The following is a 16794-nucleotide window of genomic DNA, read 5'->3' as shown; positions in this document are numbered from 1 at the left end:
GCTGTATGTAGAGCATGTTGTATGCAGAGCATGCTGAATGCAGAGCATGCTGTATGCAGAGCATGTAGTATGCAGAGCATGCTGTGAGCAGAGCATGTAAGGTAAGCAGAGCGTGTGCATGGCGTTTAACATTTCTCAGAAATTCCATGACCAGTGCTAGAGTGCTTTATGCATGCTTGCATGGGGTTTTAATATCAACATAATATATACCTTACATTCATAACTCATGATTCATATTTTTGCCATATTTTGCGATATTGTTAAAAATATATTGCCAGGAATACAAATATATTTTTATAAGTAATACAAATAACCTCCATTATCATAGGTTTGAAAATGGAGGTAAGGTATGCTGAACAGCAGAGTCAGAACGAGCTGGAACAACAATAGTTGTGGTTTCCTCTTCAAGACTGTTGAGGGAACACCTGAGGCTCAGTCTGCAAAGGCTGATCAGCAGAAGGTAGGCTCATGGGTGGAGGAGGCTGACTCCTGGCATGAGTGGCTGAACTCAAGGGTTGCGCTTGCTGAGTGGTTGGCGGATGCGCAGTAGCAAGTTCCTGAGGAACGAGTTGAGGTTCCTGCGGTGTGAGCTGAGAGCGAAAAGGTAGTGGCTGCGCAGAACGCAGTAAAAATCTCGCAAGTTGAGGCTCCTGAGGCGCAAGGCTAAGGTGTTGAGGTGCTTGCCTTGAGGAGGGTTGAGCTCGCTGCAGCGAGAGCTGAGGAGACTGACTCATGGACGGGAGAGGTTGTTGTACCTCAACCGAGTGTTGCATCACTGGTGGAGCAGCAAGTGGAGGCGGAGGAAGAGAGGTATAATCCTCCTGATCCCATTGTAAAAGTTGCCTTAAGGAAGGCGGAGGCTGAACACCACTGGGAACAGCAAACTCAGAACGTGGCTCAACATCGTACGCCTGGCAGGTGGAACTGCGATCAGGCGGAGCGAGCGCAGGCGGAGGGAGTGTAGGCGGAGGCGGAGGCGCAACACTCTCAGCCCGACACTCACGCATCAAGTCCGAAAGCAGTGCTTGCATGGACTGTAGTAGAGTCCACTTGGGGTCGGCAGAAACTACAGTAGGCTGAGGTAAAGCCTTAACAGTCGAGCTCTGTTGTGGCAGAACCTTACTCCTCTTAGGCGGAGTGCATTCAACTGATGACTGAGGAGAGTCAGAGCTAACCCAATGACTGCATCCGGGTTGTTGAACTCTAACTTCGTACGTCTGGCATAGGTCTGGACTTTACGTTTAAGAGGTCTTGAGACCTGAGACCAGCGTTTTCTCCCCTAAATTTCTTCTGCAGACGAGCAAAATAAGGGCTCAATCGTCTGCGGGTGGGAGTGACGGTCTCGGTAAGACACGCCCACAACCACCGAGGATACTTCTGTGCGCCGATCAAGGCCTGCTGAACCCTTCTGCCCTTCGACATTGCTTCTCCCCTGGGCTTGGGAGCTTGCAAGAGGTCCCGGACTGGGAGGACGACTGGCGCGCACAGAAGTACCCTCACGCACAACACTGAACTTTGCGCTAATCACTTATCACTTTGATTTTCTGTTTGCACTTATTTCACTGAACTCGAAACTTTAAGTGGTTTGTACCTGAAACACGCAATTCTATCCTTTCTCAAAAGTTAGTAATTGCGAAAACAGAATTACAATGTAACAGAAAAATCTAATGAAAGATAAATAATTCAGTGGCTGGAAAGAGACTAAACACTAGATCACTCTAGAAACGTTTACCTTCTTCCCCTAAAGAGACTAGGGAGAAGAGTCAAAACGATAACAACGTTATTCGTACGCCTGGCAGGCTTGAATGAAACGTTTATTCTCCTCTTTCTCCCTCCGTCTCTATCTCTCTCTCTCTCTCTCTCTCTCTTGACTTAGAACCTGAGAGAAGAGCCCAATCATATATATTGTTAAAACATATTATTGTTAAAGGAAAAAACTGAAATATTTCCCAAAATGAAAAGTTCCTTTATTAGGATCAAAACCATTAAGTTAAGAAAGAATGAACAAAACGCTAGACACGGTTACTCTTACTGCAACGTGAAACCGTGAAAACTCTTTCTCTATCGTAACGATAGAGTGCAAGTTGAACGTTCTGAACGTCAACAACTGCAGAGACAAAACAAAACGTTAGTTCAACTTTGAAAACAGTACTAGACTATCAAAGAAATTCTTTCAAAGACATTAAAATAGCATAATATGTTAACAGGTAAAACCGAAATGACGGGCTCAATGTTAATTAACTTCGGTACCAAGAAAAGACCACCTACTATTAGGAAGGTCGAATATAAACAAATATAAAAATTAATTTTAATAAGTTTATAATAAAAGGAAGTTAATCGAAGAGGCCTATAAGAGGCGGAGAGATATAAAATAAATCTATAACTTTTGTTACAAAATTAAGAAAGAGAGTCTATACTCTCTTAGACACCAACACTTCCGTCTAAGGGAAGGGTCGGCCATTGAAAGGTGAAAGAGAGTTCATACTCTCTTCGACACCATAATTAATCAAATTAATTCCAAAAGCTAACTAAGCTAATATAGAAGTTTCCAGTAAAGCGACAGCCGAAATCAAAGAGAAATACTTCACCAAAGTCGTGAAAATACTCCAAGAACATAAGCGTATCCCAGAACGTCTTGCCGGAAGCACGACAGAGGAATAATTGAGGAGGTGTCAACAAGAAGTACTTGAGTACCTGGCCACAGGTGGCGCTGGTAAGTACACCCCCTTCTAGTATTGTGATAGCTGGCGTATCCCTCCATAGAATTCTGTCGGGCAACGGAGTTGACAGCTACATGATTATCGGGTAAGTTTAATATTGAAAAATTATTATTATTAATGAAAGGATTTTTACCAGCTCAATGAGTCCAGCTTGACTCTCGCAGGGTTGGCCCGAAATAAAATCGAGAGTACAGAGAAAAATGGGGTAATATTTTAGTAGAGTCCTACCCGGCCATTACTGCTTGCCACCACATAGGAGCATGATGTCTTTTTTTTATTTGCGAGTGAAGCGAGCTCACTGCGGAGCAACAACTACTAGATTTCGGTAATATTTCAAGAGTATAGTGGTTTTTGCTCCGTCGTGCGCTCGCAAAAAGAGAAAAACATCGGGCTCCTACGTAATGGCAAGCAGTAATGGCTGGGTGGGACTCTACCGAAATATTACCAAAAATAGTATCAAGCCAGGTCCTAACTCGTATTGGGGTTTCGTCAACGCCCAACCGGAGCCTTTGAACATCAGCAGCCAGTTCCTCCCGTGTGGATTGAAAATGGATATTAACTAACCTTAAGTTTCCCTCCTAACCTAACCTACAAGCCGTGTCCTTACCTACTTACCTAACGGGGGGGGGGGGGCTAAGACTCTGTGACCCCCCTTTACACTGCCGTATTCCAAGTTAGCCATAATAATACATTCTGGTGGCCACTGTCATACATACACCCAGCAAATTAAAAATATACATAGAAGAAATGACGGATATAATTTATAATATATGAATAGACATAATTATTAGTTCGATAACTAGGCTACACTTTGACACCCTTAAAGGAGTAAGGTGACCTCCCAATTAAACTTCATATCTGACCCACTTACCAGACTTTGGTGGGTACCTATAGGCATGGTTGACTCCTATATCAACCTCTTCAACACCAGCGTTTTGTCTGCTGGCAATTGACCCCATTTTGGAAGAGTTATCAAACGAAAACTGTCATTAATAGCATCTCAATATCAGTTTCCATGAATACACAAAACAGATGTTTACCTTTCAGATGTTGTTACTTTACAACACGTTAAATCTATACTTATTTTGTCCTTAAATTGTTTTAAATAGTATTATAATAGCTTTAGTTTGTATAAAAAATAATATTTTAATTGGTATATTATAATATATGGCTAATATATATATCTTTGTTATGAGCACTTCGCTCAAATAAGTGGCTCGTAAAGTAACAGTAAACATTGCAAATATATTTCACAATAATAACAATAGTAATATGACAATCAAAATTGTCAAAACCTCAATGCTATATATAGATTTTCATTCTCTAAAATTATGTGTGTAAGTTTTTGCGTATAAGTGTATTACAGTAACGTATTTTTTCGTCATATCCAAACAACTCTCTCTCTCTCTCTCTCTCTCTCTCTCTCTCTCTCTCTCTCTCTCTCTCTCTCTCTCTCTCTCTCTCTCTCTCTCTCTCTCTCTCTCTCTCTCTCTCTCATTCAGAAGTTACATTTTTGCCTTGATAATTAATTTGCACAAGTAGCATAATCACTGATGTAAGTAATAGTAAGTATATATATATATATATATATATATATATATATATATATATATATGTTTTTTCAAAAAGGCCCATAAAAGAAACACAGGAAATATGAATAAATCACACTATATTTCGGTCAATAAACATCGACCCTCTTCAGGATGTAAAGTACAAGTGAGGCTTACAGTGGAGAGTGACGGTTTATATATGAAAGCAAAAGGGTGTGTTCAATTGTTCTATAGTTGTTATAATTGCTGGAAGGATTAGCCAAATTTAATTACATCCAGGTGCGTGTTCTTATTGTTGAGCCGCTTGGAGGAAGTCTTGACCTCTGATGCATGTCTGGTGGCCGGTCTCCGTGGATTATCTTCTTAATGATAGGGTTGAGAAGAGTATTGTCCACTGTGTCAGCTTTCCATTGGCCCCCACATAGGTTCATTGTGTTTGATTGATTTATGATGGCTGATTCCAGGATTTTCCTTCTGTACGGACAGGTACTCTTAAAAAGCAAAGACGACTCACTCCAGTTAATCTGGTGCCCTAAATCCCTAAGGTGAATGAAAATCCCCGAGTTTTCATACCCATATCTAACAGATCTTTTGTGTTCGGATAATCTTTGAGATAGCGAACGGCCAGTTTGCCCAACGTACACTTTTTCACAATCCCTGCATGGTACTTTGTAAACGCCGGATTCTATCTCTCTTTTATTTTGATAAACATTAATAAGGGCGCTTCCTATGGTCTTTGGATATGAAAAAACAAAGGGGTTCTCAGTTTTGATATGATTTGTTATATTTTTAATACCTTCTATATATGGGAGTTTTATCTTATTTTTAAAATCTCTTTGGTTAGTAACATCATGATCTTTATAATATATCGTGTTGGCTTTGTTGATGGCCTTTTCTATGACATACGTCGGGTAGAATAGCTGGTTTGGCAACGCTATGTTGATGACATTTTCACATATTGGGATGATAGCTGGGGAGATTTCAATATATTTTTCAATAATCTAAATTCCCTAGTCCCTAGCATAAAATTTAAAACTGAATGGGAAAAAGATGGAAAATTAGCTTTTTTGGACATACTAATTATAAGGGAATCGACGGGGTATAATTTTACTGTGTATAGAAAACCAACTTTCTCTATTTCCTACATTCATTTTTTTAGTTATCACGACATTTCTGTAAAAATTGGAGTAGCTTGCAATCTATTTCTTAGAGGTTTGAGAATTTGTTCCCCAGCCTACCTAAATAAAGAATTTGAAATCATCCGTAAACAACTCGCCCAGCTATTCTACCCGACGTATGTCATAGAAAAGGCCATCAACAAAGCCAACACGATATATTATAAAGATCATGATGTTACTAACCAAAGAGATTTTAAAAATAAGATAAAACTCCCATATATAGAAGGTATTAAAAATATAACAAATCATATCAAAACTGAGAACCCCTTTGTTTTTTCATATCCAAAGACCATAGGAAGCGCCCTTATTAATGTTTATCAAAATAAAAGAGAGATAGAATCCGGCGTTTACAAAGTACCATGCAGGGATTGTGAAAAAGTGTACGTTGGGCAAACTGGCCGTTCGCTATCTCAAAGATTATCCGAACACAAAAGATCTGTTAGATATGGGTATGAAAACTCGGGGATTTTCATTCACCTTAGGGATTTAGGGCACCAGATTAACTGGAGTGAGTCGTCTTTGCTTTTTAAGAGTACCTGTCCGTACAGAAGGAAAATCCTGGAATCAGCCATCATAAATCAATCAAACACAATGAACCTATGTGGGGGCCAATGGAAAGCTGACACAGTGGACAATACTCTTCTCAACCCTATCATTAAGAAGATAATCCACGGAGACCGGCCACCAGACATGCATCAGAGGTCAAGACTTCCTCCAAGCGGCTCAACAATAAGAACACGCACCTGGATGTAATTAAATTTGGCTAATCCTTCCAGCAATTATAACAACTATAGAACAATTGAACACACCCTTTTGCTTTCATATATAAACCGTCACTCTCCACTGTAAGCCTCACTTGTACTTTACATCCTGAAGAGGGTCGATGTTTATTGACCGAAATATAGTGTGATTTATTCATATTTCCTGTGTTTCTTTTATGGGCCTTTTTGAAAAAACATGTTAAACTGTTCGATTACAGTTATAAATAAGACATATATATATATATATATATATATATATATATATATATATGTGTGTGTGTGTGTGTGTGTGTATATATATATATATATATATATATATATATATATATATATATATATATATATATATATATATATTACTAATCAAGCAACAACCCTAATTGGAAAAGCAGGATGCTATAACCCCAAGGGCACAAACATTGAAAATAGCTCAGCGATGAAAGGAAATAGGGAAATAAATTCCAAGAGACGCTTAAGAACAATAACAACATCAAAATAAATCTTTCATATATAAACTATGAAAACTTCAAAATAACAAGATGAAGAGAAATATGATAGAATGGTGTGCCCGAGTGTACCCTCAAGCAAGAGAAATCTAACCCAAGATAATGGAAGACCATGGTACAGAGGCTATGGCACTAACCAAGACCAGAGAACAATGGTTTGAGTTTGGAGTGTCTTTCTTCTAGGAGACTTGCTTTCCATAGCTAAAGAGTCTCTTCTACCCTTACCAAGAGGAAAGTAGCCACTGAACAAGTATAGTGCAGTAGTTAACCCCTTGAGTGAAGAAGAATTGTTTGATAATCTCAGTGTTATTAGGAGTATGACGAAAGAAGAGCACGAGTAAAGATTATGCCAGACTATTCGGTGTATGTATAAGCAAAGGGAAAATGAGACGTAACCAGAGAGAGTGGTTCAATTTAGTATTGTCTGGCCAGTCAAAGGACCCAATAACTCTCTAGCGGTAGCTAGTATCTCAGAGCCAAGCCCCCTCTCACCCAAGCTAGGACCAGGGAGGGCCAGGGAATGGCTGATGGTCACTTCAGAGGTAGACCTATAAGCTCCCCAAATGCCCTTCCATTTCTAACTTACAAGGAATGTAAGGATAGGCTGCAGACATGAAAACTAGCAGGCTTAATTTGGGCTCGAATTCCTAGCTAACAAATGCGAGATTACTTTAATACCTAACTTAAATATTACCAAATAAATATTCTGCTTCCGTAGCTTAAAGAAACTTGTGATGAACTGTGTTTTAGTAATAGAATTGAATACAGACTCGGTCTATCACAACTTACCAAAATTGCAAGTCAAGAAGTTACGAACATAATAAACAGAGGAGTAAGATTGATAAAAGATGTCCCACCTTGAGAGAGAATTACCCTTGTAATGACTGAATTAAACTAGCAGTCTATTATAGCTAAGATGTATTATAAGATCTATTCAATGGCTCGTCAAGTTATCATAACAGAATGGACAAAATACTTAAGATATTTTCTGCACACAGACCTTTTACGTGTGAGAATGATCCATAAACTAAAGCCAATATCACAGTTATCCTATATTTGGTATTGATTTTATGTCTGAAACAGTAACTTAATAGAAAAAACTATGTTCTACAGTTTGGAAAATATGTTAGGAGGATATAAATATCAAATAAATATATATGACAAAATGTATTTGCTTTCGGGAAGGAAATGCCTTTCTCAATTATTACTAAATTAACATGTCATCACCTCAACTAAACTATCTTGATATAACATCATTTTACTAATAATTTATTTAGGGCTTCAGTCCTAAATCTATTGCAAACTGCAATTTAGGCCCACCAAATTAATTTAATACAGTTGAGTGCAAACAAGTTTTTAAACTCTTTTTTTTTTCAAATATGTTTGCATTACACCATTTTCATTGTCACATTTTTACTTCTCAGAATACAAAACTGAATAAATTAAGGTAACTAAATGAAGCATTTCATTTTTATAAAGGTTTTCATAGGAAATATTTTCTAATATTGTAGTGATACTTCATTTAGGCGCATGGACAAAATGATGAAGAGTTTTTTAAGTTGTTATAAATACAAAATATTTCATATTTATTATTAATTTGTATATGATTCTGTTATACCCAAATAATATATACTCAAACAGTGAAACCACGCTAGAAAGAGAGAATCTTGGTTGAAAAAAATAATTTTATTTCTATAGTTATCCATATACAAAATAGAAACCATTTTCTATACTTCAATACAGTACGTTTTCTTAATCAAGTCTCAATCAATCTAACCGATAGAAATGCAAAATCCATTACTTAACACCTGGACCTTTGAGTATTATAATGAATAATTATTAAATTATGTATTATTCAATATCAATACAATGAAACTTCAGAGAATCGTGCATTTCGGGGCGTTTAGTATACAGGTATGAAACTGACACGAGAAAGGTCGACTTCACGTATTTCTTCATCTTTAAAAAGTATATTATGACCAGATAAAATCTTAAAATTATATAAATAAACATTAAAATGTTAATATATAATATTTGATTTATTCTGATTATAATAATTTTAAAAATGAAATTGATATTTTGTAAAATATTGCATAAATATTTTACCTAAATATTTTTGACGTTTGTATATTAGAGTGGGTCATTTCTTTAACCTTTGGTTTTATCAATCATATTATTGCCTACATTCGTGTAGTCAACACTTTGGAGAGGGCATTCATTGTAATGCTTCTCCCATATAAATAATCATAGACAACAATACATAAGATTTATGTCTTTTGAATTAGTTATAACAGGAAACTAACTATAGAGTTCAAGTTCAAAATTATATCTTCATCATTTTAACACTTATCTCGATAAATATTCTCAACTTTCTTCATCTTTGAACTTAGATTCGATGCAATATTTGTTACCAGTGATAAATTTTTTTTTCATATATAGGTGAAAGATACAAGGGATTCTATCATCACTATTATTAGACTAATATGCTCTATATAAATTTGAAATAGTAACTGATACCCTGAGTTACAGTTAGGTTATTATTATTATTATTAATTGCTAAGCTACAACCCTAGTTGGAAAAACATAATGCTATAAATCCAGGGGCCCCAACAGGGAAAATAGCCCAGTGAGGAAAGGAAAAATAAAATATTTTAAGGACAGTAACAACATTAAAATAAATAATTCATATATAAACTATAAATACGGGTGATAGTCTATTAAACTTCTCGGATATCGAATATCTTGAAATAAGAATAATGTATATATTTTATCATTTGTTTAGTCAGCTTTACAATAATAGAAAATTTTCTGTAAGTCCGTACGGAGTCTTATGTAGTACGAGCTTACCTGGAATCAACGTCTATGTTGACTTAAAGGTTTAAAGGCCACTCTTGAATAGCAGAGGCAAGGGACAGTGACACCGCCATAAAGATTGACTATATATACAGGTATAGTACAGATCTTATAGGGCACAGTGTTTCCATCTGTGATAGGATCAGGAAATGAAAAAGCAACTAAGAATTGTCTAATATTTTTCTATGATTCTTTAAAAAGAAACGATAAAAGATAATAGCCTTTTATAGATATTACATATCAGATTAGCGACATTTAAATATTACAGAAGACGAAGAAACGAGAAAGTAGCTACAGTTACACAATTTCTGTAGAATAGTGCTTAGAAATCGGGGTTCACACGATTATGAGGTTCGTCGAACCTGGTTGTCGAACCTGCTTTTCAAATGGTTCGAAGAGGTGGAGTCAACCACAAATGCATGAGGTTTATGGTCAACGAAGCCCCGCCCACAAAAAGACTTTTCTTCGAACCATTCGAAGAACATATTCGACATCCAGACACCCCGTTCACACATTCGAACATCACTTCAAACACACTGTCGAACCATTCGACAGTGTAAACCCCACTTTAGATTATCCAATTTATCTGTTTTCCACAATTCTTTCATTTTTTTCTTTTAGTGAAGGGAGCCACCTACAGCATTGCTTAATGTTGTGGGTGACTTCCCTCCTTTTATTTTTTCTGATCCAATTGCTAATAGGACAAAGTTAAAACAATTGTTCTCTTGGGTATAGTACCATGTCCTCTGTATCATGGTCTTCCACTGTCTTGGGTTAGAGTTCTCTTGCTTGAGGGTAGCCTACACTTGGGCACACTGATCTATCTCATTTCTCTTCCTCTGTTTTTTGGTTGTTGAAGTTTTTATAGTTTAAATATGAATGATGTAATTCAATGTTGCTACTGTTTTAAGATAGTTTATTCTAATCGGTCATAACTTGTCTTGTGGTTTATTTATCTCCTTGTTTCTTGACATCACGGGCTATTTTTTTCCTGTTAGAGCCCTTGGGCTTATAGCATCCTGCTTTTCCAACTAGGGTTATAGCTTAGATCGTAATAATAATAATAATAATAATAATAATAATAATAATAATGATAATAATAATAATAATAATAATAATAATAATAATAATAATAATAATAATAATAATAATAATAATAATAATAATAATAATAATAATTGATATGATAGGTCTTCTTGATGGGGGAAAGTGTGGAATTTTGATTATGTTAGATCTTAGTGCTGCTTTCGATACTGTTGTGCACGAGTACTTACTTGATGACTTAAAGTACATTGGAGTGACCGAGGAAGCACTAGAATTTTGGCGAAGCTACTTAACGAACAGGTAGATTATTGTAGAAGTTTCTGGAAACCGATCTAGTGAGAGAATTCTTATGAAAGGTGTACCACAGGGTAGCGTTCTGGGCCCTATCTTGTTCAACATATATACTATCGAGCTATCACATATCTTGAAAAAACAAAAGGTGGGCTTTAAACTATATGCAGATGATACTCAGTTCTACCTTTCAATTTCAACAACACAAGAAACAAAGAAGAAAATTGATGAGATAATGACTGAAATAAAAACATGGATGCAGAGGAAAAAGTTTAAATTAAATGATGATAAAACAGAATGTATGTTTTTTTGGCACAAAGGTAGCTTTGAAGAATTATCAGTTATTTCAAAGTATAAAAATTGGTGACGCTGATATTAGGATTGTGCCTGTTGTGAAAAATTTGGGTGTACTGATAGATTGTAATTTGTCAATGAGGCATCAAATAGTGAACACAGTGAAAGTGTGTAACTATCACCTGAGAAACGTAGCATTTATTAAAAAATATTTAACAGAGGGCAGAACAAAAATTTTAGTGATGAGTCACGTAATATCAAGGCTTGATTATTGCAATTCTCTGTACTATCAATTGCCCAATACACTACCAAGAAAGCTTCATAATATGCAAAACCGGGCGGCTAGACTGATAAAAGGCATTAAACTACGGGAGAGAATAACTCCTGCACTGATCGATCTACATTAGTTACCTGTTAAGGCTAGAATTGAATTTAAGATTTGTTTGTTGACTCACTAAGCAATTACAAGTGATAAGCCTAAATATCTTCGTGATTGCTTGGTCCCCTACCCTCAAGCTACTAGCGCTGCTGTAAGAGTTAGACATGATGATGACCCATATAGACTATTCGAAATTAGTGTGAATCATGCAATAGGAGGAAGAACTTTTTGTTATGCTGCACCCAGACTCTTCAACGACCTTCCACTTGATGTCAAGAATAGCAAAAATGTGGCAGCTTTTCAAGAAAAACCTGAAGACTTATCTCTTTGGAAAGAGTTATAATAGTGACCTGAAAACTATTAAGACTGAATACAAATACTAGCGAATAACTGAAAAGATACAGAGCAAAATATAAACTGGAAAGAAATTATTTTCACACATCAAGGCCCGCCTGAACAGACTCTTAGTGTCTGATGGAGGGCGAGAAATAAACCCCTAAAAGTAAAAGTAAGTATCATGGTCTACCACTGTCTTGGGTTAGAGTTCTCTTGCTTGAGGGTAGCCTACACTTGGGCACACTGATCTATAATATTTCTCTTCCTCAGTCTTTTTTTTTTTTTTAAGTTTTTATTGTTTATATATGAAAGATGTAATTTAATGTTGCTATTGTTTTTAAGATAGTTGATTTTAATTGGTCATAACTTCTCTTGTGGTTTATTTATCTCATTGTTTCTTGACATCACTGGGCTATTTTTTCCTGTTAGAGCCCTTGGGCTTATAGCATCCTGCTTTTTCAACTAGGGTTATAGCTTAGATCGTAATAATAATAATAATAATAATAATAATAATATTAATAATAATAATAATAATAATAATAATAATAATAATAATAATAATAATAATAATAATAATAATAATACAGTAATGATAATAATAATAATTCTCACCAACTCATTAAGTTCAGTTGCTGGGAGGAGCGATTCACCTTTCCATCGGCACCTCCTTAGCTTTCTTCTCTATTTTAGCTCATTTATTTTCTTCTTTATTTCTTTAATATAATATATATATTCTTTTCTCTATTTTCTATTATCATCTTATTTACCTAAAATATATGTACAATTCGTCCTGTTTTTCAGGCGACAGGAAGAAGAAGAATTCAACCACCCTCCCGCGTCGTTCAGCGCATCAGCGCATCAGCGCATGCGCCATTATCATAAACATCATCATTAAAGCCATACCATCTTCGTTTGTGGTGACGCTTTACTGTTTTTCTTGCTGAAAACGAAACAGTTTTCAAAGATTAAAAGTGGATTTGTTGCTTCCCCCGCGACTATGTGCAGCAAATAAACATTTCCATCTGATTTATAGAAGAAGACGAACGTAAATACAGTAAGTTCACGTTTATTTGGATTTTCTTCGAAGCGGTTGAGCTAGACTGGATTAAGCATGGCCGGGTTATTGGTTAAATTTCACCTCATATCTGAAATTTTATTTATATTTTGCTTAACGTTTAACTAGGAAATGCTATTAAGGCACTATTGCCATATTATTAGATGCCATTTTACCTTATTTAATCTTTAACATGCTTCATGGTAGAAATCTTTGTTCTTTTCCTAATCTTGCCCTCCATATTATTTTACCGGTCTTAATTTCTCTAATTTTGTGCTCAAATTACGAATGATTTTGCTCATACCATTTGAGAAGCACATAGGCTACGTAAGCTATAATGGAGGTTTTGTAGAACGTTGGGGCAGGTTTAAAAGAATAAAATATATGTATACTTGAAATCGTTATCAGTAACACGATTATTAACAGGAAATTCAGTATCTTTCACGCACCATAAGACATTTCTCGTTCCAAATGTCTTAAATTTACGTTATTGGTCAGCAGTTATATTCCTTATTATATATTTCCATTGATGTAAACATTTATATATAAACCAACACATTTCTTGATTTTGCTTACCTTCCTCGAAGTCGCTAACTTAAAATTCCTGATACTAAAATTCAAAGGCCGCTCATGAATGGCAGAAGCAAGGGACAGTGACGTTGCCCTATCAAGCAGGACAATGCCCTAGACACTGACTATGTACATATGATTAGCACCCAAGCCCCCTCCCCCTCTCCATCCAAGATGGGACCAAGGAAGGCCAGACAATGGCTCCTGATGACTCAGCAGATAATCCTATAGGTTCCCCCAGACCCCCATCCTTAGTTCACAAGGATGGTGAAGTTGCAGCGACCAAAGGAACTAACGGGCTTGAGGGGGACTCGAACCCCAGTCTGGTGTTCACCAGTCAGGGACTTCACCACAACCCCAAGGAGGACAATGCCCTGGAGACTGACCATATATACATATGATCAGCACCCAATCCCCCTCTCCATCCAAGCTGCGACCAAGAAGTGCCAGTCAATGGCTGCTGATGACTCCTTGAACCTGCGGGATTGGTTGTAGGCTGCTCGTCATGTTGAAGATTCCTGGGTTGGCAGAAATCTGTTATCAGTGGGCAAGCTTCGGCTAGCGGAAGGAAAAATGGAACTGCTTTCGAGCGTCTAAACATGTTTAATTCAAGAAATCAGATGAATGGACATAGTAAAATAGCTTATTTTCAGAACTTGTCTGGATAGGGAGTAAAATCTCAGATAAAACTCGTTTCATTTTTTAAAAGGAAGAGGCTATTTAGCCGGTCCCGGTAAAGTAGACAAAGTTACTCTTAAGCTTATTTTGTCGGTCCCAGTAAAATAGACAAACCTGCTTTTAAGCTTATTTTGTTGGTAACATTGGAAGAGGCTATTTATAACTGTTCAACTAATATTCGTTTTTTATACATTTGCTCAACTACTTTTCAATATATTTGCTATTAACTTGTTAGATAATTTCTTGCTCAATACTTTTTCATAAGTTTGCTTACAACATTGCCAATTGTAACTTATTCGGGGATTATTGAAAAACTAGTGGATTTGTGCCAGAGAGACAATTTAATTTTACAAAATAAAAATTGCCCTGCATGTCAAGGAACCTTCGCAACAGCTTCACGTTTTCCTCAAAGCACCAGCACATCTTTATGAACCAACAGTTTAAGGTAAGCTCCATTAATTTATGGAGTATATGATAATGGTGATAGTATAACGATGTATACAGCAGTACCATCACTTTGAATTTGGTTTGATGGATGTGTTAGGTAGTGTCCTTAAGGGGGGGTTGGCGGAGGCCCCCCCGGTAGGGGTACAGGGCCCCTAGGTTAGGTGGGTGTATTAGGTTCGGTGGTGCCCTGAAAATCACTGTGGCCATAAGGGGGGGCGGCGGCGAAGCCCCCCCCCCCCGGTAGGCCTAGGTAGGGGTAGAACCCCTCCAAGGTAGGTTAGTTGGTTGTATTATGTTCGGTAGTGCCCCGAAAAATCACTTTTCTCCTCCTCCCCCCACCCAAAAATCCCGCTTCCCACTGGGGTTCCCCACAATTGTAGTAGTAGGTTTATGCTTACATTTTATGTGTAAGAGATAAGTCTTAGTTTCTTTTTTATTCATTTCCTCATGTTTCTATGCGATGTGCAACAATAATCTGGTTGTTTTTTGCCGTTTTTCGTCGTTAATACTTGAAAAACGGGTGCGGCCTTCTCCTAGATATTTACCTAAACTTCAAAGCATGTTTGTCTATTTTACCGGACCGGCAAAATAAGCTTAAAAGTAGGTTTGTCTGTTTTACCGGGACTGGTTGAATGGCCAATTCATTTTTGAAATCAAGTTCACATGTGCTTATAAACTGAAGGAGGTCTTTTGCATGAAAACTACCACTTTACTTGTGCTATGTCCTGCCATCAGAGGTTGCGTTACGGAAGGCCGGATAAATGATTTTGAAATCCACCTCGATTGAAAGTAGGTTTATAAGTGTAAGGGCTCAACTACGTTTCGAACATGGATATAGGCAGTGGCTTTTTCATTCAAATTATAATTCTCAGAGAAGACAAAGAACTAGAATAAAGAAGAAAGCTTAGGATATGTCGGTGGAAAGGCGAATCCCTCCGCCCAGCAGCTGAACCAATAAAGTTTTCCTTACCTAACCTATGCTTAGAATTTGGTTACGTGTTTAAATCGTCGGTTTACCAAGCCTGCTGCTCATAGAAAACGGGAATCCTTCCTGTCGTCACCCATATTTTATTGTATCTACGGGTATGCTGGTTAATGCACTAAAACTAATTCACTTACTGGTCTTTGATTCACAATGGCTTACTATGTTTGCAATTAGACACTTTTATTACTCTTCTGTTCTGGCAAGCGGTATATGTTGCGCTGCTCATGTTAGCTAAGTAGGAGAGTATTTTGGTGGGCAAAGAATTGGTGATCCAACCACCTACTTAGTACCCAGAAATTTTAATAATTGCGCGAATACAGTTAATGTCCCAACACTTTACAAACTTAACTAAGTGGTCTTGATCTGAACGTTTAAGATACTGAACCAAAATATCTAAAAGAATGCCTGAAAAAACTAGAACTAGAAACATATGTTACCATAAGACACATGAGTGACAAACGTAGACTATCTGAACCAAGAACAAATAGTAAATTTGGTGAAAGGGCTTTTAGCTACTGTGTGTCTAGATATTATAATAAACTGCCAACTGAAATGAAGGACTTGAAGGGAGCAATTGAAAGAAATTACTTTTCACAAGATCATAAGATGCTACAATCAAAGAATTGTATAAGTTATAATGAAAATGTTTCGTTAGATGATTGATATGGTCCCGCCCGAGAAGTAGTTCACTCAACTTCAGTGGAGGGTTGGATTTACTTACTTACTTTTACGGGTTTATTTCAGGCGGGCCTTGGTGTGTGAAAATAATTTCTTTCCAGTTAATATTTTCCTCTATCTTATCAGTTATTTCGCTAGCATTTGTATTCAGGCTTAATAGTTTTCAGGTCACTATTATAACACTTTTTAAAAAGATAAGTCTTCAGGGTCTTCTTGAAAGCTGCCACATTTTTGCTATTCTTGACATCAAGTGAAAGGTCGTTGAAGAGTCTCGGTGCAGCATAAGTGAACGTTCTTCCTCCTTTTGTATGATTCACACTAATTTCGAATAGTCTATGTGGGTCATCAGCAATTTCAATCTGATGTGCCCACACATGACCTTTACCAAACCTGTATCAAAGTTAAGTAAAATTGTTGAGGCTATTGTTAATATTTTTTATGCCATTACTCAACATTGTATTCATTTAACC

General features: G+C 36.8%; 1 protein-coding gene across 1 annotated transcript in view; it reads left to right on the top strand.

Moving 5' to 3' along the window:
• Window positions 1-12811: 12811 nt before the first annotated feature.
• The window catches only part of mle (maleless), a 60031-nt gene continuing 56048 nt past the window's right edge, over window positions 12812-16794 (top strand). The window contains exon 1 of the mRNA XM_068382068.1: window positions 12812-12966. The gene's annotated coding sequence lies outside the window, so the exon portion shown is untranslated. The remainder of the gene's footprint in view (window positions 12967-16794) is intronic.

This window comes from Palaemon carinicauda, chromosome 10 (genome assembly GCF_036898095.1).
Source record: "Palaemon carinicauda isolate YSFRI2023 chromosome 10, ASM3689809v2, whole genome shotgun sequence".
NCBI classification, from domain to species: Eukaryota; Metazoa; Arthropoda; class Malacostraca; order Decapoda; family Palaemonidae; genus Palaemon; species Palaemon carinicauda.
Note: the sequence above shows the minus strand (reverse complement) of the source record. Positions and strands in the feature narration are given on the sequence as shown.